The 24,416-nt window shown below is 36.4% G+C and overlaps 1 protein-coding gene and 1 pseudogene across 9 annotated transcripts in view; both read left to right on the top strand.

Moving 5' to 3' along the window:
* The window catches only part of SSH2 (slingshot protein phosphatase 2), a 412,119-nt gene that overhangs the window by 225,900 nt on the left and 161,803 nt on the right, over positions 1-24,416 (top strand). Inside the window, exon 5 of one of the 9 annotated variants that reach the window (XM_077165407.1) lies at positions 19,484-19,632. The exons of the other annotated variants lie outside the window; for them this stretch is intronic. The gene's annotated coding sequence lies outside the window, so the exon portion shown is untranslated. The remainder of the gene's footprint in view (positions 1-19,483; positions 19,633-24,416) is intronic. 9 annotated transcript variants of the gene reach the window in all.
* LOC143687947 (RNA 3'-terminal phosphate cyclase-like protein pseudogene) lies at positions 5-17,814 on the top strand (annotated as a pseudogene).

Below are 24,416 nucleotides of genomic sequence, written 5' to 3'. Positions count from 1 at the left end.
ACGTTTTTTCATGATATCCTACAGTATTTTGATAGTTATTGCTTTTTTCCTCTTAATTCTTTTACAGTCTTGTCAGATTAGTTTATCCTACTTTTCTACGATACTTCACTGGTCTCTTAAAAATGGGTTTGCTTTAAGAAGTCAGTTACTTACTCAGAAGAATTTAAAATGGTAGATTGTTGTAAAAAGATGCAGAAAGGCTAATGTTGACCCAAGTCTTCAGGAACTATCTTGGGTAATAAAGAAGGTAACTTCCGTTACCTTTTAGGAAAATATCTACTGAAGAACATTTCAGCCTTAATTTATTTATTGTATTTATGCTTGTCTTTCATTTTAATATAATTTGGTAATTTATACAAATTAACCAATACTTCACTTCCTAAATACAAATTATATACTGAATAATCAGGTGCACGGGTAGTTCAGTGGTTAGAATGCCTGCCTTTCATGCAAGAGACCCAGGTTTGATAAGCTGAACTGAATGTCAAAGAACAGAGAGACAGCAAAGTCATTCAGCAAGAAAATCCTAGGGAAAAAAAAAGTGAAAACAGTCTCCAGAATAAACTAATTAAGGTATTTAAATGCCCAGACACCAGCAAAAAAATAAAGAATCACACTAGAAAAATTGAAGAAATGACCCAGTCAAAGGAACACATCAACAATTCAAATGAGATACAGGAGTTGAAACAATTAATTCAGAATGTTTGAACAAACATGGAAAACCTCATCAAAAATAAAATCATTGACTTGAGGGACAATACAAAAAGGCAAGGAATAAACAAAAAGAAGAAATCAAAAGTCTGAAAAAACAAATCACAGAACTTATGAGAATGAAAGGCACAGTAGAAGAGATGAAGAAAACAATGGAAACCTACAATGTCAGATTTCAAGAGGCAGAAGATAGGATTAGTGAACTGGAAGCAGCACATCTGAAATCCGACAAGCAAAAGAAAATATAGGGAAAAGAATGAAAAAAATATGAGCAGGGACTCAGGGAATTGAATGACAACATGAACCACATGAATATACGTGTTCTGGGTGTCCCAGAAGGAGAAGAGAACGGAGAAGGAGGAGAAGAACTAATGGAGGAAATTATCACTGAAATTTCCCAACTCTTATGAAAGACTTAAAATTACATATCCAAGAAGTGCAGCATACCCCAAAGAATAGATCCAAATAGATGTACTCCAAGACATTTAACTAATCAGAATGTCAGATGTGAAAGAGAAAGAAAGAATCTTGAAAGCAGCAAGAGAAAAACAATCCATCACAAACAAGGGAAGCCCAATAAGACTATGCGTAGATTTCTCAGCAGAAACCATGGAGGGGAGAAGACAGTGGGATGATATATTTAAGATACTAAATGAGAAAAACTGCCAACCAAGAATTCTATATCCAGCTAAACTGTCCTTCAAAAATGAGAGGGAAATTAAAACATTTTCAGACAAAAATTCACTGAGAGAATTTGTGACCAAGAGACCAGCTCTGCAAGAAATACTAAAGGGAGCACTAGAGACAGATAAGAAAAGACAAGAGAGAGAGGTGTGGAGAAGAGTATAGAAATGAAGACTATCAGTAAAGGTAAAAAGAAGAAAACTGAGATGTGACATATAAAATAAAAAAGGCAAAATGGTTGGAGAAAGTACTGCCCGTACAGTAATAACACTAAATGTTAATGGATTAAACTCCTGAATTAAAAGACATAGATGGGCAGAATGAATTAAAATACAGGACCAATCTATATGCTGTCTACAGGAAACGCATCTTAGATCCAAGGATAAACATAGGTTGAAAGTGAAAGGTTGGAAAAAGATATCTCATGCAAATAACAATCAGGAAAGAACAGGAGTAGCTATACTAATATCCAACAAATTAGTCTTCAAATATAAAAAGTTAAAAGAGACAAAGAAGGACACTGTGTATCAATAAAAGGAACAATTCAACCAGAAGACATCACAATCATAAATATTTAAGTACCAAGCCAGAATGCTCCAAAATACATGTGGCAAACACTGAAAAGAGAAATAGACACCCACCATAATGGTTGGAGACTTCAATTCCCCACTCTCATCAATGAACAGAACATCTAGATGGAGGATCAATAAAGAAACAGAGAATTTGAATAATACAATAAATGAGCTAGACTTAACAGACATTTATAGAACATTACACTCCACAACAGCAGGATACACCATTTTCTCAAGTCCTCATGGATCATTCTCAAGGATAGACCATATCCTGGGTCACAAAACAAGTCTCAATAAATTTAAAAAGATTGAATTCATACAAAACACTTTCTCAGATCATAAAGGAATGAAGTTGGGATTCAATAATAGGCAGAGTGCCAGAAAATTGACAAATACATGGAGACTCAGCACCACACTCTTAAGCAACAAGTGGGTCAAGGAAGAAATTACAAGAGAAATCAGTAATTATCTCAAGGCAAATGAAAATGAAAACACAACATATCAAAATTTATGGGATGCAGCAAAGGCAGTGCTAAGAGGGAAATTTACTGCCCTAAATGCCTATATCAAAAAAGAAGAAAGAGCAAAAATCGAGGAATTAATTGTCCACTTAGAAGAACTAGAGAAACAACAGCAAATTAACCCCAAAGCAAGCAGAAGGAAAGAAATAATGAAGATTAGAGCAGAAATAAATGAAATTAAGAACATGAAGACAGTCAAGAAAATCAGTAAAACCAGAAGCTGGTTCTATGAGAAAATCAGTAAGAGTGAGGGCCTCTTAGCGAGGTTGACAAAAAGAAGAGAGAGGATGCAAATAAAGTTTAGAAGAAAATGTAGGGATTTATATCTTATAAATCTTATAATAGGAGGCTGTTTCCTAGACCTTACACCCAAAGCACGAGCACTGAAGAAATAAATAAATAAATGGGAACTCCTCAAAATTAAACACTTTTGTGCATCAAAGAACTTCGTTAAGAAAGTAAATAGACAGCCTACACAATGGGAAACAATAATTGGAAATGATGTATCAGATAAAGGTCTAGTATCCAGAATATATAAAGAGATTGTTCAACTCAACAACAAAGATATAGACAATCCATTTACAAAATGGGCAAAAGACTTCAACTTCTCAGAAGAGGAAATACAAATGACCAAAAGGCACATGAAGAGATGCTCAACGTCCCTGGCTATTTCCCTGGGAAATGCACATCAAAACCACAATGAGGTATCATCTATCACTCACAAGAATGGTCATTATCAATAAATCAGAAAATGACAAGGGCAGGAGAGGATGTGGAGAAAGAGGTACACTTATTCATTGTTGGTGAGAATGTCAAATGGTACAACCACCAACAATGGAAGGTAGTTTGGCGGTTCCTCAAAAAGCTAAATATAGAATTGCCATATGACCCAGCAATACCATGGTTAGGTATCTGCTTGGAGAACATGAGGGCAAGGACACAAGCGGACATTTGCACACCAGTGTTTATAGCAGCATTATTTACCGTTGCAAATAGATGGAAACAGCCAAAATGTCCATCAACACATGAGTGACTAAACAAACTGTTGTATATACATACGATGGAATATTATGCAGCCATAAGACAGAATATAGTTATGAAGTATGTAACAACATGGATGGACCTTAAGGACATTATGCTGAGTAAGATTAGCCAGAAACAAAAGAACGAATACGGTATGGTCTCACTGATATATACTGACATTAGTGAATAAACTTGGAGAATTTTACTGGTAGCAGAGACCATCAGGAGATAGAAATAGGGTAAGATTTTGAGTAATTGGAGCTGAAGGGATACATATTGTGCAACAGGACTGATTGTAAAAACTCAGAAATGGAGCACACAATACCTCCTAACTGTAATACAGTTATGTTAAAACACTGAATGAAGCTGAATGTGAGAACGATAGAGGGAGGAGGGCTGGGGACACAAATGAAATCAGAAAGAAAGATAGACGATAAAGATTGAGATGGTATAATCTAGGAATGCCTCAAGTGTATAATGATAGTGACTAAATGTACACATTTAAAAAATTATTTTTGCATGTAAGAACATAGGAATGTCATTACTGCAGGGTGTTGAAAATTGACAGTAATTAATATTTTAAAATTTTAACTTGTGTGAGACTAAAGCAAAAAATGTTTATTTGGTACAAAATTTATATTTTGACTAGTGCATTTCATAATATTGTTTATGTAGACAGCTTAATTGAACACCATAAGTACACAGAACCTTTAGTAGGGCATGAGATTTTATTGGTTTGTCCAGAGTGATACCCCGATAAATTTCAGAGTGATTTGAGCAGTGAATAGAAAAGTATTTGCAAAGTCCCCTTGGGGGAATGATGAGAAAGGGGAAAATTCAACTTCCCCAAGTTGAATTCTTGATATTCTTACGAGCAGTGTGGACAACCAAAGCAATAGGCTGAGCCCCCAGTCTTGGGGTTTGTTCATATGAAACTTAACCCCACAAAGGATAAAATTAGGCCTAAGAGTTACCCCCAAGAGAGCCTCTTTTGTTGCTCAGAAGTAACCTCTCTCTCCAGCCAACACAACAAGCAAACTCACTGCCCTCCCCCTGTCTATGTGGGACATGACTCCCGGGGTGTGGACCTTCCTGGCAACAGAAATCCTAGAATGAGCTGAGACTTAGCATCAAGGGATTGAGAAAACCTTCTCAACCAAAAGGGGGTAGAGCTAAATGAGACAAAATAAAGTGTCAATGGCTGAGAGATTCCAAACAGAATTGAGAGGTTATCCTGGAGGTTATTCTTACGCATTAAATAGGTATCACCTTGTTAGTCAAGAAGTAATGGAGAGACTGGAGGGAACTGCCTGAAAATGTAGAAATGTGTTCCAGTAGCCATGTTTCTTAAAGGTGATTGTCTAATGATACAGCTTTCACAATGTGACTATGTGATTGTGAAAACCTTGTGTCTGATGCTCCTTTTATCTACCTTATCAACAGATGAGTAAAACATATGAAATAAAAATAAATAATAGGGGGTGCAAATGTTAAACTTAGGTTGAAATGCTAGTGATCAATGAAAGGAGGGGTAAGGGGTATGATGTGTATGAATTTTTACTGTTGTCTTTTTATTTATTTTTCTGAATTGATGCAAGTGTTCTAAGAAATGATCATGATGATGAATATGCAACTATGTGATAATATTGTGAATTAATGATTATATATGTAGAATGGAATGATCATATGTTAAGAAAAGAAAAATGAACCCAGGCCACAAATGTTAAAATAAATTGAGTAGACCGAAATACTAGTGATCAATGAAAAGGAGTGATAAGGGATATAGAAAAAATTAGGGAGCAAATATATTAAAATATATTGGGTAGATGGAAATACTAGTGATCAAGAGAAGGAAGGGTAAGAGTTATGTTATGTATAAGCTTTTTCTTTTTATTTCTTTTTCTGGAGTGATACTAATGTTCTAAGAAATGATCATGGTGATGAATATACAACTATGTGATGATATTGTGAGTCATTGATTATATACCAAAAATGGAATGTTCGTACGTTAAGAATGTCCGTGCTTGTATGTTGTTATGTTGTGTCAATAAATATTAAAAAAACCAAAAAAATAGATGCCAGTCCTAGGTAATGAAAAAAGATTTTGCATTAATAGTCCCTTATTTTAACCAATAAAATGGTTAAAACTTTGCATTTACTGGAAAAGTCATAAATTAAAAGTAACCTTTTAAAACAATTAGCATAAACTATGCCTTTTATAAAAACAATGTATTCATGCTACATTAGCCCCTTTTTGTGATGTTTAAATTCTGGCAATATTTGGTCTTTCTCAGAGGATAAACCTAAAAAGATTACATGATAACAAGATAACAGAACCAAAAAATCAAGCTGTATGTTATTAATTTTTTTGGTGGAAAGATAAATGGATGAAATTCAGTGCCAGTCTTCCTTTCACATATTTATGAACTCATAGGTTTTCTCTTTCTTGCTTGATAACTCACTTTACTAACTGAAGAGCATGAGATTAAGTATATAAAATGCCGACATCTGACATTTTGACACATAAACAGCAATCTTCTATGGTTCAACCTCATAAAATTGTTAAGACAATCAACAAAGAAAAATGAACCAAAAAAATATGCCAATGAAATAAATCTTGAGGTTGTGAGATGTCTTTTTGTTTGTTTGTTTTTTAAGGTGAATAGTCATGGTAGAAAAAAAGTGAGCAATGTCCTTCAGAATCTAAACTTAGAAAATAAATATTTTAATTATAGTAGAATTCTTCTATTCCTATGGGTACCAAGCCCAAGGTAAGAACTGTATATGGTAAAAAGCAAAGGAGTGACCTTTAGGAAATTGTCTTTGGGATCAGCAGCTCAGTATTAAACAGTAAGATAGCATCAAATTTTGGGGAGAAATTGTCTTTTTCTTTTTTTAAACAAATAGATGCTTAATCCATTCAATACAATTTTTACCCCTTGCCCAACTCAAGCAACCCATTTATTGTTTGTCAACAATTTTGTTTTTTACAATTACTCTGAGAGTGAAGAAATTGTTTTTCATGTTTAAACCAAAACCTCTCCTGTTTTTAAGCCTAGTTTTTCCCTCTTTAGAATTCAGTTAAGAAGTGATCACCATCTGCTGGAAAAATTCTTCATCTTTGAAAACATGGAATTTCAAACCTAGCAACGAAAACAAAATTTGCAGCAGTGGGGACAGAGAGAGAGTAAAATGGACCAGAGAAGTCTCTTCCGAGAGATTTTTGGAAGAGCTGGGGTTTGATGAATGAGTGGAATTTAGATGGAAACACAGAAGAAAAGTACAGGAAATGGGAAGGGTGGTGAAGGATATCCTCAGAAGCCTAGCACTAGATTTCAGGGACAGTGAGAAGATATTTCTTTTATCTTAAAAGCCAGAGGAGTTTTGAGTTGATAGATTTTTGTGTTAAAGAATGACATGATTGCCAAAAAAGAGTCTGACAGTGTTATGCAGTATGAGGGGAGGTAAGAAAACTATCCAGGACGCCGTTGTAGTAATTCAGACAAATGGCTAGAGGCAGGGGAAAATGGAAAGGAAAGAACATATCCAAATATAATATGGAGAGAAAATACCTCAAGATTTCTATCTGGAGACTATCATTTTAAATTACAAGATTGTAGTCTCTGTCTCTGGTCTCAAAAGCCCTTCTCTGACTCTTCCTCCATCCCCAGATTCATTCTCCATAATGCCATCAGTGATCTTTCTAAAATTTAGATCTCATTATGCCCTTTTTAGAATAAAGATCCAAACTATTTATATGTCAATTAAGAGCCTTCATGTTCTGACTCCTGCCTACCTTCCAACCTCATCACTCGTTAGAATGCCCTCAAACTCTATACTCCACAAATTCCCTGGACTCACATCTTGGGGCCTGTACACAGTTTCCTTCCTTAGCTTTCCCCATTCTTAGCCTAACCCTACTAAAAGTTTAAATTTTAGCTCAGGGAATTAGTTCTGGAGTCTGCAGTCTTCCAAATGCTCTTTAAGCCATCATAACATTTATCAAGTATTTGACAGTCACTTCCCCATCTAAGAGCAGCATGAGGGCAGGGGCCGTGTCTTTTATCTTGATGTCTCCAGCAATTAGCATGTAATTGGCACTCAGTAAATGCTTGTAGAATGAATGAATGAGAATAGAAGAATTTTGATAGCTTTGCTAGAAATGTTGTAGTTGAGAAAGAGAACTTATGTGAGAAGACAAATGAAGAGTTCATTTTGGGACTCATGAAAGAACAGGACAACTTTCAAGTAGAGACGCCTTGAAGATAGTTCAGAGAAAACAGCATCATTGGGCATGTCCTGTGTAAGAGAGTTTCACATTGGTACTGTATAACTAATTCATTCAATTTGTGGCCAGATCTTACCTCCAGACCTATCCCTACTGCCTCATCAGTTTTTCTTTATCTGGTATTTACTCTACTTATTTTTTACCTTTGAGAAATGACTCATCTTCACTTAATTTCAGCCTATTAAGTGATACAATTTTTCCATGGATTTAAATATCATGATGACAATAAATGTGCTTTGTTGCCCATCATTTTACCTTGAAAAGAGGACAGATGTATTTCTGAATATTGAATTTAAAGGAAAAAGAGAGATGGGGAAAGAGGTGGGCCTGTTGTAAATTTTTTCTGTTTTTGTTTTTTCGCATGGGCAGCCTCCGGGAATTGAACCTGGGTTTCCGGCTGGGTCCATTGTAAATATGACTTGATAATTCTCATCTTTTAAATGATCTTTTTTATTATTATTTTGAAACAGTCTCACACTTACAGAGAAGATGCAAATACAGTCCACAGAATTTTTTTTCCTGAACCATTTGATAGTGAAATGTTGACATGATGCTCCATTACCCCACTTTTCTGTTTTAAGAAATAGAATGACAAGGTTAATATTTCATAGAGAAGCTGGAACACTTATTGAGTTATGAAGATTCTTTTTTTTTTTTTTTACAAAAGTAGAGTTTTCCATGTATTAAAAACTAAATCTAACTGAACACATTGAAACCATTCATCTTTTTCTATTGGCTCTTCTGAAATCTTGCTCTGTGCCTCTCTACCACTCTTTGTGGCCAGAGAACCAGCTACTCTTTATAAATATTTGGATTTGGCCACCAGGGGGTGTACTGAGCTGTCTGCTCATTCTGTAGTTCTGCCACTGTATGGTGGAGCTCCTTTGAAATGTTAAGTGCACACTTTTAATGGCTCTGTTCCTCAGAATTTTCATTCACTCAAGTATTTTGTCCCTGAAGAATATATTGACAGACCCTCTTTATCTTATATATATATGTATCTTTGGCATATTTTGCCTCTAATGGATATGAAAGGCATTGTTCTAAATCTGCTTTGAAAAGCAAATCTGATTATCACAGCTGTAATGAAATCATTTCTTATAAAGCCAAGCAAATAATTTTACTTATTTTTTTCAAATTTTGTTCTTCATGGTTTAAGCAAAAACAAAACGGAAGTATGTAAATTTCCCCTCAATTCTTGACTTCCAAAACTAACTTTTGGAAAAGTCATTTTCCTATGTTGTAAAAACCCAAAGATCAATAAAACATCAAATACCTATCTCTGCTGATTATTTAGTAGTAACAAAATCCTCTTAGGTACATGACTTGTGACTGTAGGTTTTTATGAACTACATCCTGGATATGGGAGAATTGTGATCCTTATTTTTATCTGGACTTCCTGTCCCATCCTGTTGCCAGGGCTTATGCTTACCAGAAATTCCATGCCCTAGAGTAAAAAGGTCTGAAGAAGAATTACTCCACCAGAAGGGGAGTGGGGAATTATGGCCTTAACTCTTTTTCCATGATGCAATGTGTTTGTATATCCTATAATTCAGTTCTCATTCAAGAACTGAAAGATTCTTAAAATAAATAATACAACATATTTAATGCAATATATATATATATATTTTTTTTGTGGTGGAGGAATGGGAGAGGTCAACAGTACATCATAAAATCAGGAGAGGAAAGAGTTTTTTTCCCCTAAAGTCTTGTGATCATTGTGAGGGAGGAAAAAAGACTGACAGTCAAGAACTCCGAGAGAAGCAAGTGAGAGGATACCTGCTTCCCTGCACTCGAGGCAAGCAGGACAGAATGCAGGGCTGGGAATGGTGTGACAATAGTGGCCTTAGACACCCTCAAGATCAAGTTTTAAGATCAACCAGAAGTTGAGTGTGGGAATTGTATATCGTGAATTCAAATTTTCTTTAGACAAGCATTGATGATTGGAAGATTCTCTCTCCATAATTCTTTATGGATTGAATTTGGGTGCCAGGGAATTGTGTTTTTTTCAATATTCCAGTGTACTATACATTGCCTTATTAGATTTTCCTTGCGTAACTCTTTATAAGTAAAGTCTGAGTCCTTAAACAGGATGATCTAGTGATTAAATATCTGTAACTGTGCCTCCAGCAAAAGAAATAATCCTCAACTATGTACGTATATGCTAACTACGGAAACAAATAAGAACCTGCTAGGTGCTGTTATAAGATCTAACAATTAAATGGCTTATAATAATTTAATTTTAGCCAAATCCAAAATGAAGTTTGTGTACTTCTTAATTTAAAAAGTCTATTTTCAGCCATTGCAAAGTGCTACACAATATTCTTTTTTAAGTTATCCTTTTTAAAAGGCATTTCCAGGAGACTCCAGGAGGGAGCTGAAGCATCACTCACTGCCATCACCACTGATATTGCCACTTATGGCCTGCCCATGCCTCTGGAGTGCCCACTTGGCAGTCCAGGTGTTCTTCTTCATCTTTGTGGGTTGCAACTTCTTGTGCTAGTGCCTGGTCCTCTCCATCTCATTGAGGTTCAGATGATCCAAGCCGGAAACCATAACTCCAGCCTCAGAGATTTTGAAGCCAACTCCTTAAAGCTAGTGGACAAAACAATGCATGGTTCTTGGATGGAAATAAATCAAACAAGAGCAACCTTATATTTCATCAATCAGGCTTTTGTTTGGTTTGGTGTGTCTGTGGAACATAACAGGAGAGTCCATCACAGAAATGACTATTAACCTGGAAAGCTGTGTTTGCTTAGTTCTTAATGACCACATCTGTCTATTAAAACAGTTTGGGATTAATGGTGAATTATTTAAACTAAAGACTGTACCTTGGAGCTTACCTCCTAGAGGAGGCAAAGTATTTTTCTCATGTCCTGTAAGGAAGGTTTTGAACCCATTCAGCCCACAGAACTTAGAAAAATCAAAGGTATTGAAGGAATGGTGCCACCTATATACTTCATAGGTGTATCACCTTAAATGGCTAACTAAATTGTGGAGCCCTCAAGGAGCTTAACAAGTTCATATTTTACTTACACAGACCTCATGAAAGGGGCAGCTGTAGGAAGGCTCTGGGCTTTGGCCTGTCACTTGTTGCTGAGATCACCAATCACACCTTCTTCAGTGTTGAACAGCCTCCAGCCCTCAGGGCCAAGGAGCAGTAGCATTCTAGGGAACCCAGCCATGTTGCAGCTGGAAAGAGTCAATAGAGGCAGATGTGTGAATTCTAGAAGTTGCTCATAATTCAAAGTCCTTTTAGATCTGCTGTCTTTCCTCATCTAGAGTTCTTGAGGATCTTGAAGTGCTTTTTCCAGATTATGTTTAAAATCGAAACCAAGCCATGTCATGAAGATCTCAAGGGCATAGATGGAGTACCGATGACCTGCATTGACACTGGCTTTACCAGTTTAACAAAACCATCAAGTGGTATTTTTTCAGGAAAAGTTCCTACTCTATAGACAGAGTAATGCCACCAAGGAAACCCAGAGAATGAGTTTGAATGTGTATGTCCAGCTCAGGAGAGCCACTATCTTAAGGACTTTCTTTTCTTCCCATCAATTAAAAAAAAAAATCAGAGCATAAAATAAAAGACGTGAATATCTAAAAGAAGTCGTATTCACAGGATAAAGCTTCATTCATTGATGAATATGTTTTAGTGGATTTGCTGTTAATTCTGCACTAAAACTATGTTGATTTTTACAGAAGTCTGATGTATTTTAATTTGGTGAATAAAATTAGCAGTGAAAATTTCATAATAATTCACATATCTCTCTTTACAGAAGGATTTCATCATTTTCCACTTTTATCTGTTTCCCCTTTAGGGTGCCAATTCCCATGCATTCCTCATTTTCTATATTCCTGAGTTTCAGCCCATATCCTGGCACCTAATAGGCACTCATTACCTAATTGAATATAAGTGATAAGTGAGCTGAAACTAGGCAGGGTACTTTCAGTACAGCTTGTATAGCAACAGGCCCCTTGCAACTTTAAAGCTAATTCATGAGTGGATGATTAACTTTTTATAGTGCTGTTATCTTCTCCTAAAATGATTTTCCCAATTGAAAGTAATCTGCAATTAAGTAGATTAAAGTAATCTACAAATAAGAATTTTTAAAGTTTGGCTATCCTTCTCTTCCAGTACTCCATCCTCCCATCCTAAGCCCCCACAATTAGAATCTCACATTCCTTCAGGAAATATTCGGGGAACCTAAAAAAGTCAATAAAGTTAATATACTTTCCTTCTAGTTCTCGACAAGTTAGTTGTCTTGGATGAAAGGATAAGAAGCTATTAGGAAAGGTTTATTATGAGCATTTCATTCAGAACTACTGAGTTCAGTATAAGGTCAAGTTTTTTGTTTTTTCCTTCTGATATTATGTTTGTGGGTTTAAATAGTATCACCATTAGGAACCTCTCATATACATTATTTTTATTATCCTGAATATATATATATCCATATACCCTGTGTGTGTTTGTTTTAAATATAAAGGAAATAGACACTACAGAAATATTTCCTATTATAGCTCAGACAAACTCTTGAATTCCCAGTGTCTTTATAACACTGTCAACATTCATAGTTAATGATCTTAAAAGATGATGAGTAAACCATCTGGTGGAGAATTTTTATAAAGTGAAATAAAAAGATTTAATCAAAACAATATATTGATTAATACTACTATTTGTAGAATCTTAGTTTTCAGAAAAGGTAGTTCAAAATGTTTGCCATATTTCATCAGTTGCTTAGAAAACAGAATGTCTGAAAACAAAAGGTGAAAGTGAACATTTATCCTAGAGCAGCAGCTGTTCTCAAATTGTGTTAAACAAAAAAAGCATATATTAATTACAGGCATATAAATTAACACTGGAAGAGTCTGCCAGTTATGTTTATTAATGTATTCCTTCTACTTAAGGATGATAAAATAGTAGTGAGTCAGAGAGGCAAGTAGATGAATCACTGCTTAATAAATATTCATTGAATGAATAAACCAAGACCATTCCATTCTTTTTAAGAATGGAATGTGTAATCAATGAAATCATCTCTTTTTTTAACACTCAACTGACTTAAAGGGTGATTGTTTTAGGTAAATTGGTATGTGAGTTCTAGAGAATATCAAATGACTCTTATTTTAAGGAAACCAAAGCTTTGAGCTTCTTAAATGATCAATTAAAGAAACGGATGGATAGATAGATAGATATAGATAGATAGATGCATAGCATATATATGTTTTGTGATTTTGTGTGTGTGTGTGTGTGTGTGTGTACTTACTGCTACATTTTTAGCCACATAAGATATTTATAATTGACATTCTCTAGAACAGGAGAACATAGACTGTATAGGAGATGGGAAAAGTATATTTGGTAAGATTGCAAGTAATTAAAAATAAAAAATTTATGCTAATAGGTTCATGTGTAATATTACTATAAGTTGGAAATTTTTTCTGTTATTGAAAAGAGGAAATAGTTGTGGTTTTTTAAAAATAACCTGTTGGCCAGAAGTTTCATATGAAATCCCAAGTTCCTTAGCTGTGATAAGATAATATGCAAGGGTTCCCTTTTGTTAAGAAATATTTTTATTGAGAAGGGGCCACATACATTCAGTCCAACCATTTTATACAGTCAATGGTTCACAATATCATTACATAGTTGCGTATTTTTATGATCATTTTTAGAACATTTGCATCACTCCAGAAAAAGAGATAAAAAGGAAAAAAAAGAACTCATACATCCCATACCCCTTACCTCATTGGCCCACAGTATTTCAGTCTACCCAATTTTTACCCTTTATCTCCCACCTTTTGTTTATTTATGTATTTATTTATTAGCCTCATTTATTTATTTCTTTATTTTTTTTACTCATCTCTCCACACCCTGTATAAATGGAGCATCAAACAAAAGGTTTTCACAGTCACATTGTAAAAGCTATGTAATAGTCTTTTTCAAGAATCAAGGCTACTAGAAAGAACTCAACAGTTTCATGTACTTCCCTGTAGCCACTCCAATGCACCATAAACTAAAAAGGGATATCTATATAATGCATAAGAATAACCTCCAGAATAACCTTTCAATTCTGTTTGAAATCTCTCAGCCACTGAGCTTTTATTTTGTGTCATTTCTTTCTTTTCCCTCTTTGGTCAAGAAGGTTTTCTCATTCCCATGATGCCAGGTCCCAGCTCATCCCCAGGAGTCAGGTCCCACGTTGCCAGGGAGATTTACACCCCTGGGAGTAATGTCCCATGTATGGGGGAGGGCAGTGAGTTCACCTGCCGAGTTGACTTAGAGAGGCCACATCTGGGCAACAAAAGAGGTTCTCTGGGGGTAACTCTTAAACATAATTATCAGTAGGCTTAGCTTCTCCTTTGCAGGAATAATCTTCATGGGGCAAATCCCAAGATTGGGGGCTCAGTCTACTGAATTGGTTTTAGGGATTCACTTTTTAAAAGTGCCAGATTCCAACAAGTAAAGCTCATTAACTGGATGGACCCTCCCCCCTTCCTTTTTTTGTTGTTGTTGTTGCATATTGTAGTTTATTTGGAGTGTGTTGAACTCTCAGTGCCATGTAGCATGCAGGAAGCGATGTCCAGTGGGAATTTGGAAAGAAGTCTGGCATCTTGATTACTCAGCAGAATGGCAATATTAATATAACCTAAGAGATTGGTTTGAGATTGCCAAGGGAGAGAGTCAGCCAGTCTTTTAACAAACATCTCTCATTGCACTTCTGCTCTGAGGCAAAAGAGGCCTATACCTGCCTCTTCATATGTCAAGCCTCTGTCAAGAAGGAGAGATTAAATTTTCCCTTAAAACACACAATCACATTTGTCTGTCACTCTGGCAATTTCTGAGAAGTAGCCTATGAGACATCTTGATATGGATCTTTTTGGTTCAAATGTGTGAACACATGTTGGAAGGTTTTGAACCTGCAAAACATAGTGGTCTTATTGGAGTCTATACCGTTAGTGAACATGTTCCTGTTTCTTGGAGTATAGTATATGCGTAATTTAGAAACATGAATGGAAAGATAACCACCAAATTCAGGGGAGTAGTTACTTCTAGAGAGGGGGAAAAGAGGAATTCACAGGGGGCTTCACATGGATCTGTAATGGATTTTTTTATCTGTAATGTTTTATTTCTTAAAACCTGAAAGGTAAAATTCTAGAATATAATAGTGCTCTATTGAGTATAGGGTTGATTGTTATTCTCTGTCCTTTTCTGTATGTTTGAATATTTCACAGTTAAAAATTACGAGAAAGATGTGATGCTTAGTTGTCTTCCCCCTGGCAAAATTTTTTCACTTCACTTAAGATATATTGTCCATCAGGCTTTCCAGCTGAAGTGGATTGAATAGATTCTGACAATACCTTATCCCCTCTCAGTTGATAATGTGACTGAAGAGTGATATAAAATGTTCCTTTCTAAGGACTGAGGATTAAAACTTTTGTGTACTTCTTAGTTTTGCCTAACCCACAGGTGGAAAACAACTTTCAATATGTATTTCAACTCCTTGAACATATTTGGCAGGTTGTTGAAAAGTATATAATTATGTCTAAGTGTGTTATTTTGTGCATTTACCTGATTTCAGATAAGAAAGACTATGGAAAGTGAAATATGGCCAGGGAAGTTGATACAAGAAAACTTAGAGAGATAATGATGTGGCTCCGCGAGGACCTGGTAACTTGACCATTCTAAGCAAATTGCATGGTCCATATTGCTTGTGAAAGGGCTGAATCGGTCCTGCTGTGATTTGAACTTTTGGCTCCTGAGAGTCTAGGACACTCTTGAAATTAAGCCCACCAGAGGATTCTTTGTATGAAAGAGGCATCCACCTGATGAACAAGAGGCAGCAAGAGAGATGAGGCATGAAAATTAGTCTTTGGGGCTGTTCCCTGTATCAGGTGGGAGTAAGCAATCTCCCAGAGAGAACCCTTGTCATGAATGTAGTGATTCCTTCAAGAAATATTTATCTGGAGCCTAATGTGTGTGTGAAAGAACAGCAACCCTAACAAAGATATAGTTGGGGTGTTGTGTAAAGTATTGGTCAACCAACTGAAGTGTATTTAGTCCTTATGACTTGCTTAGCATGGGGAAGGGCTCTGTAAAGTATGCAAAAGAGAGTTAAAATGTCTGATTTATTCCAGAGGAGAGAGATATTATACTGACAGCAAAAGGAGGACAAGAAATTCAGACATATGATTATATACATTTTACATTAACAACATACATATAAATTTATGTGTATAAAATAAAGAATAAGATCTGGAGTAACATAATATAGATTATAAATTCCAAAGGAGTTTTAAAAAGTACCGTACTCACAGCTTCTCTAATAGAAAAATAGAAAGTGCCATAGTATATATATTGTAAGCCAGGAACTGGTCATTGGATTCAATCAGGAGACCTAGGCCCCAAAACCAAGCTCTGATATTTACCGTGTAAGCTAAGACAGGTCCCTTAATTACTGAGCCTCAGTTTTCGTGTCTATAAGATGGAGATGATAATCCCAGCTAATTCTGCTCACATATATATAAGATTGTGATGAGAATTAAATGAAGATGGATGTGAAAATATATATTTTCTAATTTTTGAAAGAGCTGAAAGTTGGTTAAAAATGATCCAGAGAACAGGGCAGGGTGCCCCGAATAGCTAAAAGTATCCTGAGAAAAAAAAATGAAGTCGGAGGTCTCATGTTACCTGACTATAAGGCATATTATGAAGATACAGTGGTCAAAACAGCATGGTACTGGCATAAAGATAGATATACTGACCAATGGAATAGAATAAAGTGTTCAAATATAGACCATCTTATCTATGGACAGTGAACTTCGATAAGGCAGTCAAGCCAACTCACCTGGGACAGAACTGTCTCTTCAATAAAAGGTACCTAGAGAACTGGATATCCACATGCAAAAGAATGAAAAAGGATCCATAGCTCACACCCTATACAAAAATTAACTCAAAATGGATCAAAGACCTAAACATTAGATCGAAGACCATAAAACTGGTAGAAGAAAATGTAGGGAAATATCTTATAAATCTTATACTAGGAGGCAGTTTCTTAGACCTTACACCCAAAGCAAGAGCATTGAAGAAAGAAATAAGTAAATGGGAACTCCTCAAAATTAAACACTTTTGTGCATCAAAGAACTTCGTCAAGAAAGTAAAGCGAGGGCGGGCCACGGTGGCTCAGCAGGTAAGAATGCTTGCCTGCCATGCCCGAGGACCCGGATTCAATTCCTGGTGCCTGCCCATGTGAAAAAAAAAAAAGTAAAGCAACAGCCCACACAATGAGAGACAATATTTGGAAATGATATATCAGATAAAGGTCTAGTATCCAGAATATATAAAGAGATTGTTCAACTCAACAACAAAAAGAGAGACAACCCAATTACAAAATGGGCAAAAGACTTGAACAGACACTTCTCAGAAGAGGAAATACAAATGACCAAAAGGCACATGAAAAGATGCTCAGCTTCCCTAGCTATAGAAAATGCAAATCAAAACCACAATGAGATATCATCTCTCACCCACAAGAATGGCCATTATCAATAAAACAGAAAACGACAAGTGCTGGACAGGATGTGGAGAAAGAGGCACACTTATCCATTGTTGGTGGGAATGTCAAATGGTGCAACTGCTGTGGAAGGCAGTGTGGCGGTTCCTGAAAAAGCTAAATATAGAATGGCCATATGACCCAGCAATACCATTGTTAGGTTATCTACTCAGAAGACATGAGGGCAAGGACACAAATGGACATTTGCACATCAATGTTTATAGCAGCATTATTTACAATTGTGAAGAGATAAAAACAGCCAAAATGTCCATCAACACATGAGTGACTAAACAAACTGGTATATACATACGATGAAATATTATGCAGCCATAAAACAGAATAAAGTTATGAAGTATGGAGAGGGGGCCAAGATGGTGGCTTAGTAAGATACGCGCGTCTTAGTTCCTCCTCCAGAGCAACTACTAGGTGACCAGAAACAGTGCAGAACAGCTCCCGGGGCCACGGCAGGAACTGGACACACAGCATACCCCAGTCTGGACCGTCTGCAAGACTCCGCTGCAGTGAGCTCCCCGAGCAGCGCGCGCTTCCCTGGGCCGTGGCGGCTGGCGGCCGGCACCCCTCCCTCCCTCCTTCCCGGACCACCTGAGAGTCTAGGAGAGGCAAGTGTCCCAAGCCGTGGCGGCCGGTGCCCCTCTTTTGCGGGCGGCTTCCCGGTCCAGCGACGGGTCTCGGATCGGCGAGTTCCCTGGACCATACAGTGGGACCATACAAATACTGTATGGTCCCACTGATGTGAACCGACATTAGAGAATAAACTTGGAATATGTCATTGGCAACAGAGACCATCAGGAGATAGAAATAGGGTAAGATAATGGGTAATTGGAGCTGAAGGGATACAGACTGTGCAACAAGACTGGATACAAAAACTCAGAAATGGACAGCACAATACTACCTAATTGTAATGTAATTATGTTAAAACACTGAATGAAGTTGCATCTGAGGTATAGTTTTTTTTTCTTTTTTTCTTTTTTCTCTCTATTATCGTTTTATTTCTTTTTCTGTTGTCTTTCTATTTCTTTTTCTAAGTTGATGCAAATGTACTAAGAAACGATGAATATGCATCTATGTGATGATATTAAGAATTACTGATTGTATATGTAGAATGGAATGATTTCTAAATGTTGTGTTAGTTAATTTTTTTAATTAATAAAAAAAAAGTTATGAAGTATGTAACAAAATGGATGGACTTTAAGGACATTATGCTGAGTGAGATTAGCCAGAAACAAAAGGATAAATACTGTATGGTCTCACTGACATATACTGAAATTAGTGAATAAGCTTGGAGAATTTCACTGGTAACAGAGACCATCAGGAGGTAGAAATAGGGTAAGATTTTGGGTAATTGGAGCTGAAGGGATACATATTGTGCAACAGGACTGACTGTAAAAACTCAAAAATGGAGCACACAATACCTCCTAACTGTAATACAGTTATGTTAAAACACTGAATGAAGCTGAATGTGAGAATGATAGAGGGAGGGCTGGGAGCATAAATGAAATCAGAAAGAAAGGTAAACGATAAAGACTGAGATGGTATAATCTAGGAATGCCTAGAGTGTATAATGATAGTGAATAAATGTACAAATTTAAAAAATGTTTTTGCATGAGGAAGAACAAAGGAATGTCATTACTGCAGGGTGTTGAAAATTGACAGTAATTAATATTTAAAAATTTTAACTTATGTGTGAGACTAAAGCAAAAAAATGTTTGTTTGGTACAAAATTTATATTTTGACTAGTGCATTTCCGAATATAACTTATGTAGACAGCTTAATTGAACACCGTAAGTACATGGAACATTGAGTAGGGCATGAGATTTTGTTGGTTTGTCCAGAATAATGCCCCAATAAATTTCAGAGTGATTTGAACAGTGAATAAAAAAGTATTTACAAAGTCCCCTTGGGGGAGTGGTGAGAAAGGGGAAAATTCAACTTCCCCAAATTGAATTTTTGATATTCTCACAAGCAGTGCAGACAATCAAAGCAATAGGCTGAGCCCCCAGCCTATTAAGTTCATATGAAACTTAACCACACAAAGGATAGTTCAAGCCTACTTAAAATTAGACCTAAGAGTCACCCCCAAGAGAACCTCTTTTCTTGCTCAGATGTGGCCTCTCTCTCCAGGCAACATAACAAGCAAACTCACTGCCCTCCCCCTGTCTATGTGGGACATGACTCCCAGGGGCGTAGACCTTCCTGGCAACGTGGGACAGAAATCCTAGAATGAGCTGAGACTCAGCGTCAAGGGATTGAGAAAACCTTCTCAACCAAAAGTGGGTAGAGCAAAATGAGATAAAATAAAGTGTCAGTGGCTGAGAGATTCCAAACAGAGTCGGGTTATCCTGGAGGTTATTCTTAGGCATTAAATAGGTATCACCTTGTTAGTCAAGATGTAATGGAGAGGCTGGAGGGAACTGCCTGAAAATGTAGAGCTGTGTTCCAGTAGCCATGTTTCTTGAAGATGATTGTCTAATGATATAGCTTTCACAATGTGACTGTGTGATTGTGAAAACCTTGTGTCTGATGTTCCTTTTATCTACCTTGTCAACAGACGAGTAGAACATATGGAATAAAACTAAATAATAGGGGGGAGAAATGTTACAATAAATTTAGATTGAAATGCTAGTCATCAATGAAAGGGAGAGGTAAGGGGCATGGTTTGTGTGAATTTTTTTTCTGTTGTCTTTTTATTTATTTTTCTGAATTGATGCAAATGTTCTAAGACGTTATCATGATGATGAATATGCAACTATGTGATGATACTGTGAATTATTGATTATATATGTAGAATGGAATGATCAAAAGTTAGGAATGCTTGTGGGCAGGCCATGGTGCCTCAGCAGGCAGAGTTCTCACCTGCCATGCCAGAGACCCGGGCTCAATTCCCGGTGCCTGCCCATACCAAAAAAAAAAAAAAAAAAAAAGAATGTTTGCATTTGTTTGGTGTTATATTATTTTAAAAATTTAAAAATTAAATAAAAAATTTGAACAGAGGAGAATGAGACTTAGGTATAGGAGGATGGGATAAAGGCCACCTAAAAGGAAGACTTTGGACTCAATCTGAAAGGAATTACAGCAGTAATGGGAGCTGGTTGTGGAGTAGGGAGTTATTATTATAAAAATGTTTTACTCATTCATTTTGATAATCAACATTTAGCAAAGTGCCTGATATAGAGGTGTTCAGGATTAATCAAACTGGATTCAGTTAATCTGTCAGCAATAGTGTAGGATAGATTGGGCACATCCGAGCCTAGATTCCTAGATTCCAACTCATCATTTTCTTCTAACTATAAAAAACAATAATAATACCTGCCCAGCTAATAGGTTTATTTAAAATATTAAATAAGAGCACCACTATTATCCACAAATATTAAATACCTTCTTCTTGCAGGATACTATGTAAAAACTAAGGAAACAAAAAGATCTACAAATATAAGTGCTATGAAAAATGTTTTTTGATGAATGAATTTGAAATACAGAGTTCTAAAGTATTTGGTAAAGGAGGATGTTATGCAAACAACCAAAAGATAACGTTACTGTTGTATTTAGTAAGGGATCAGGTCCCTATTATTGTTAGGAATTGCTAGCCATAGCTAGGATCAAATAGCGGAGAAAACACAGGTGCAGTCAGGTAGGTATTTAAGGTCCACAGTAGTTCTTTCTGTTGGCAATAAATCTCAGACTTACCCTGTTCTTTAAAGAACCTCTGTCGTAATGGAGACAGTGAGGAAAAATGTTTAAGAAAGTGGGCTCTGGAGTCAAGATAGATGGATTTGAAATAGCACTGTAAATCTTAAGCAAATTATATAAACTCTCTGAGCCTCATGAAGATATAATAGAATCAGAAGGCCACCTTCTGCTCATTTGCTTATATGTTCTACCACATTACTGTTAAACAAGATCTTAAAGTAGCTTCTGAATCAGAAATTATATTATCTTCAAAGTAGTTTAAGTATTATCTGTATTTCATTATAATCCAAGTAATTATCTGACATCAGTAATATATAATATAGTTATTCATATTTTTTTTCTTAACCAAATCAATAGGCTGAGACCTTGATCTCAGGGTTTGTCCCTATGAAACTTATTTCTGCAAAGGATAGGTTGATGCCTACTTAAAATTAGGCCTAAGAGGGTGGTGCAACTGTGGCTCAGTGGCAGAATTCTTGCTTGCCATCCCAGAGACCTGGGTTTGATTCCCAGTGCCTGCCCATGTGAAAAAAAAAAGAAAGAAAGAAAAAAATTAGGCCTAAGAGTCATCCCCAGACAACCTCTTGTTGCTCAGATGTGGCCTCTCTCTCTCTCTAAGTCAACTCGGCAGGTGAGCTCACTGCCCTCCCCCACTACATGGGACATGATTCCCAGGGATATAAATCTCCCTGGTATTGTGGGACAGCACTTCTGAGATGAGCTGAGACTGGGCATCAAGGGATTGAGTAAGCCTTCTTGACCAAAAAGGGAAAGAGAGAAATGAGACAAAATAAAGTTTCAGTGCCTGAGAGATTTCAAAACAGTGTCGAGAGTTTATCCTGGAAGTCATTCTTATGCATTATGTAGATATCCCTTTTTAGTTCATGGTGTATTAGAGTAGCTGGAGGGAAGTACTTGAAACTGTTGAGCTGTGTTCCAATAGCCTTGATTCTTGAAGATGATTGTATAAAGATATAACTTTTACAATGTGGGAAAAAAAAAATTCCAATCTTACAAAAAAAAATCGGTTCTAGTTAGTAAGCTGCCAGAATGTGATATACTAGAAATGAAATGGCTTTTAAAAAGGGGACTTTATTAAGTTGATAGTTTATAGTTCTAAGGCTGTGAAAATGTTCAAATTAAGGCACCAACAAGAGGTTGCCTTCACTCGAGAAAGGCGGTGAAATTTCGGATTTTTATCTCGGCTGGAAGGGCACAAGGCAATGTCTACTAGCTTTCTTTTCCAGCTTCTTGTTTCATGAAGCTCCCCTGGGGATATTTTCCTTCTTCATCTCCAGTCTCTGGCATTATGGGCTCTGTTGGTTCTGGTGACTCTCAAGCTTTTTCCAAAATGGTTCCCTCTTAAAGGGTTCCAGTAAGCACCCCCACCTTGAATGGGTAGAGACACATCTCCATGAAAACCATCTAATCAAAAGTTACTACCCACAATTGGGTAGGTCATATCTCCCTGGAAACACTTTTAACAAAGGATTCCATCCAGAAATAATTGAATGAGGATTAAAGGACATGGCTTTTCTGGGGTACATAATAGCTTCAAACCAATACAACCATCAGGTTTGATATTAGCCGAAGTATTTTTATATACATCCTTTGTCAGATTGAGGAAGTTTGTTCAGAATTTTTAAATCATGAGAGTGCCTGTTGAAACTATCATATAAGTTTTCTTTTAAATTTTTTTAATATGGTAAATTACATTGATTTTCAAATGTTAAGCTAATCTTGCATTTTAGGATAAATCCCACTTGGTCATGATGATTTATTTTTTATACATATTGTTGGATAAATTATCTAATATTTTGTTAATGATTATTGCATCTATATTTATGAGAAAAATAGGTCTTTAATATCCTTTTTTTCATAATATCTTTGTCAGCGTTATGCTAACAAAGTCAAATAATAGTGTTACGCTGACCTAATAAAATGAGTTGGAAAATAAAAATAATAATAATATATATTATAGTTCTTCATTAATTTTTTCTCCTATTTTAACATTTTGTCATCTTTGCCCACACTCACACTCTCTTTGTCTCTCTCTTGCTCTGTCTTTCTCTCTCCCTTTCTTCTCCTCTCTCTCTTTTCTTCTTTTCCTACAAACCTACTCTGAACCTTTGAGAGCAGGTTGCACACATCATATTTCTTGTAAGATAACATTTTAAATCTATGTTAATGGGCATACAATGTATAAAGACATTAACAAGATAAAGGAAAGCAATGAAGATATATAGGAATAGAGAGTTTGTGTACTACCGAAATAGATTGGTACTAGTCAGACTAGGTTATTTTTAGTTTAAGACGTGTAATTACAAAGGTAACCACTAAGAAAATAACTAAAAAGTTTAGAGAAAGGAGAGAAGAAGGAAATCAAAGCAGTACACTGAAATTCATAGAGGCTGAAAGCAGAATAGTGGTTACCAGGGGTTGGTGGGGAGGGAGGAATGAGGAGTTATTGCTAAATGAGTATGAGTTTTCGTTTGGGATGATGGAAATAGGCAATGGTAAAAGTTACACAGTATTATCAGTGTACCTAATATCAAAGAATTGTCCACTTAAAATGATTAAATGGTTTTTATGTTATGTAAATTTTACCACAATTAAAGACAAATCAGTTATATAAAAAAAAGAGAGTCTTGGGCCCCAAGTTAATTTAATATATCACAGAGGAGGAAAAGGCACTAAGATTCCATAGAAAAATATAAAACTAAACCCTTTAAGAAAGCAATTTGGTTAAATCTACCAAATCCCAAAATGTGTAAAATATCTTAACTGCCAGTTCCACCTCTAGGTATCCATTCATCCAACAGACATATTCACATGTATGCACAAAGATTGTATATAACTGATGCAGACTTCCAGGTCAAGATGGCGGCTTAACAACGTGCGCATTTTAGTTCGTCGTCCAGAACAACTACTAAATAACCAGAAACAGTACAGGACAGCTCCTGGGGCCATGTCAGTGACCAGACACACAGCATATCCCAGTCTGGACCAGCTGGACCGGCTGCGAGCACCCCCCAGAACTGTGAGTTCCCAAAGCTGCAGTGGCCAGCGCCCCTCCCCCACAGGCCGCTTCCCAGAGGGGAAAGGAAAGGACTTTACCAGCAGCAGGAACTGGGCACAATCAAACACCAATTGTGGAACTAATTTAAAAATTCTGACTACTAAAAATAGGCCCCCAGCTTAGGTGAACTTGGTCAAAGCGGAGGTTGCTCATTTTTGCCCCGGTGCCAAGGGGGCAGGGCTGACAGAAAAAGGGGAAAAAAATAAAAAGAAGGAAACAGAGTTTTTTGTGGCTGTGTATCTACAAAGTCTTGACTACCTCTGGATACAGTGCCAGGACTTTTCAGGC

This window comes from Tamandua tetradactyla, chromosome 6 (genome assembly GCF_023851605.1).
Source record: "Tamandua tetradactyla isolate mTamTet1 chromosome 6, mTamTet1.pri, whole genome shotgun sequence".
NCBI classification, from domain to species: domain Eukaryota; kingdom Metazoa; phylum Chordata; class Mammalia; order Pilosa; family Myrmecophagidae; genus Tamandua; species Tamandua tetradactyla.
This window is presented reverse-complemented; position numbering and strand designations above follow the sequence as displayed.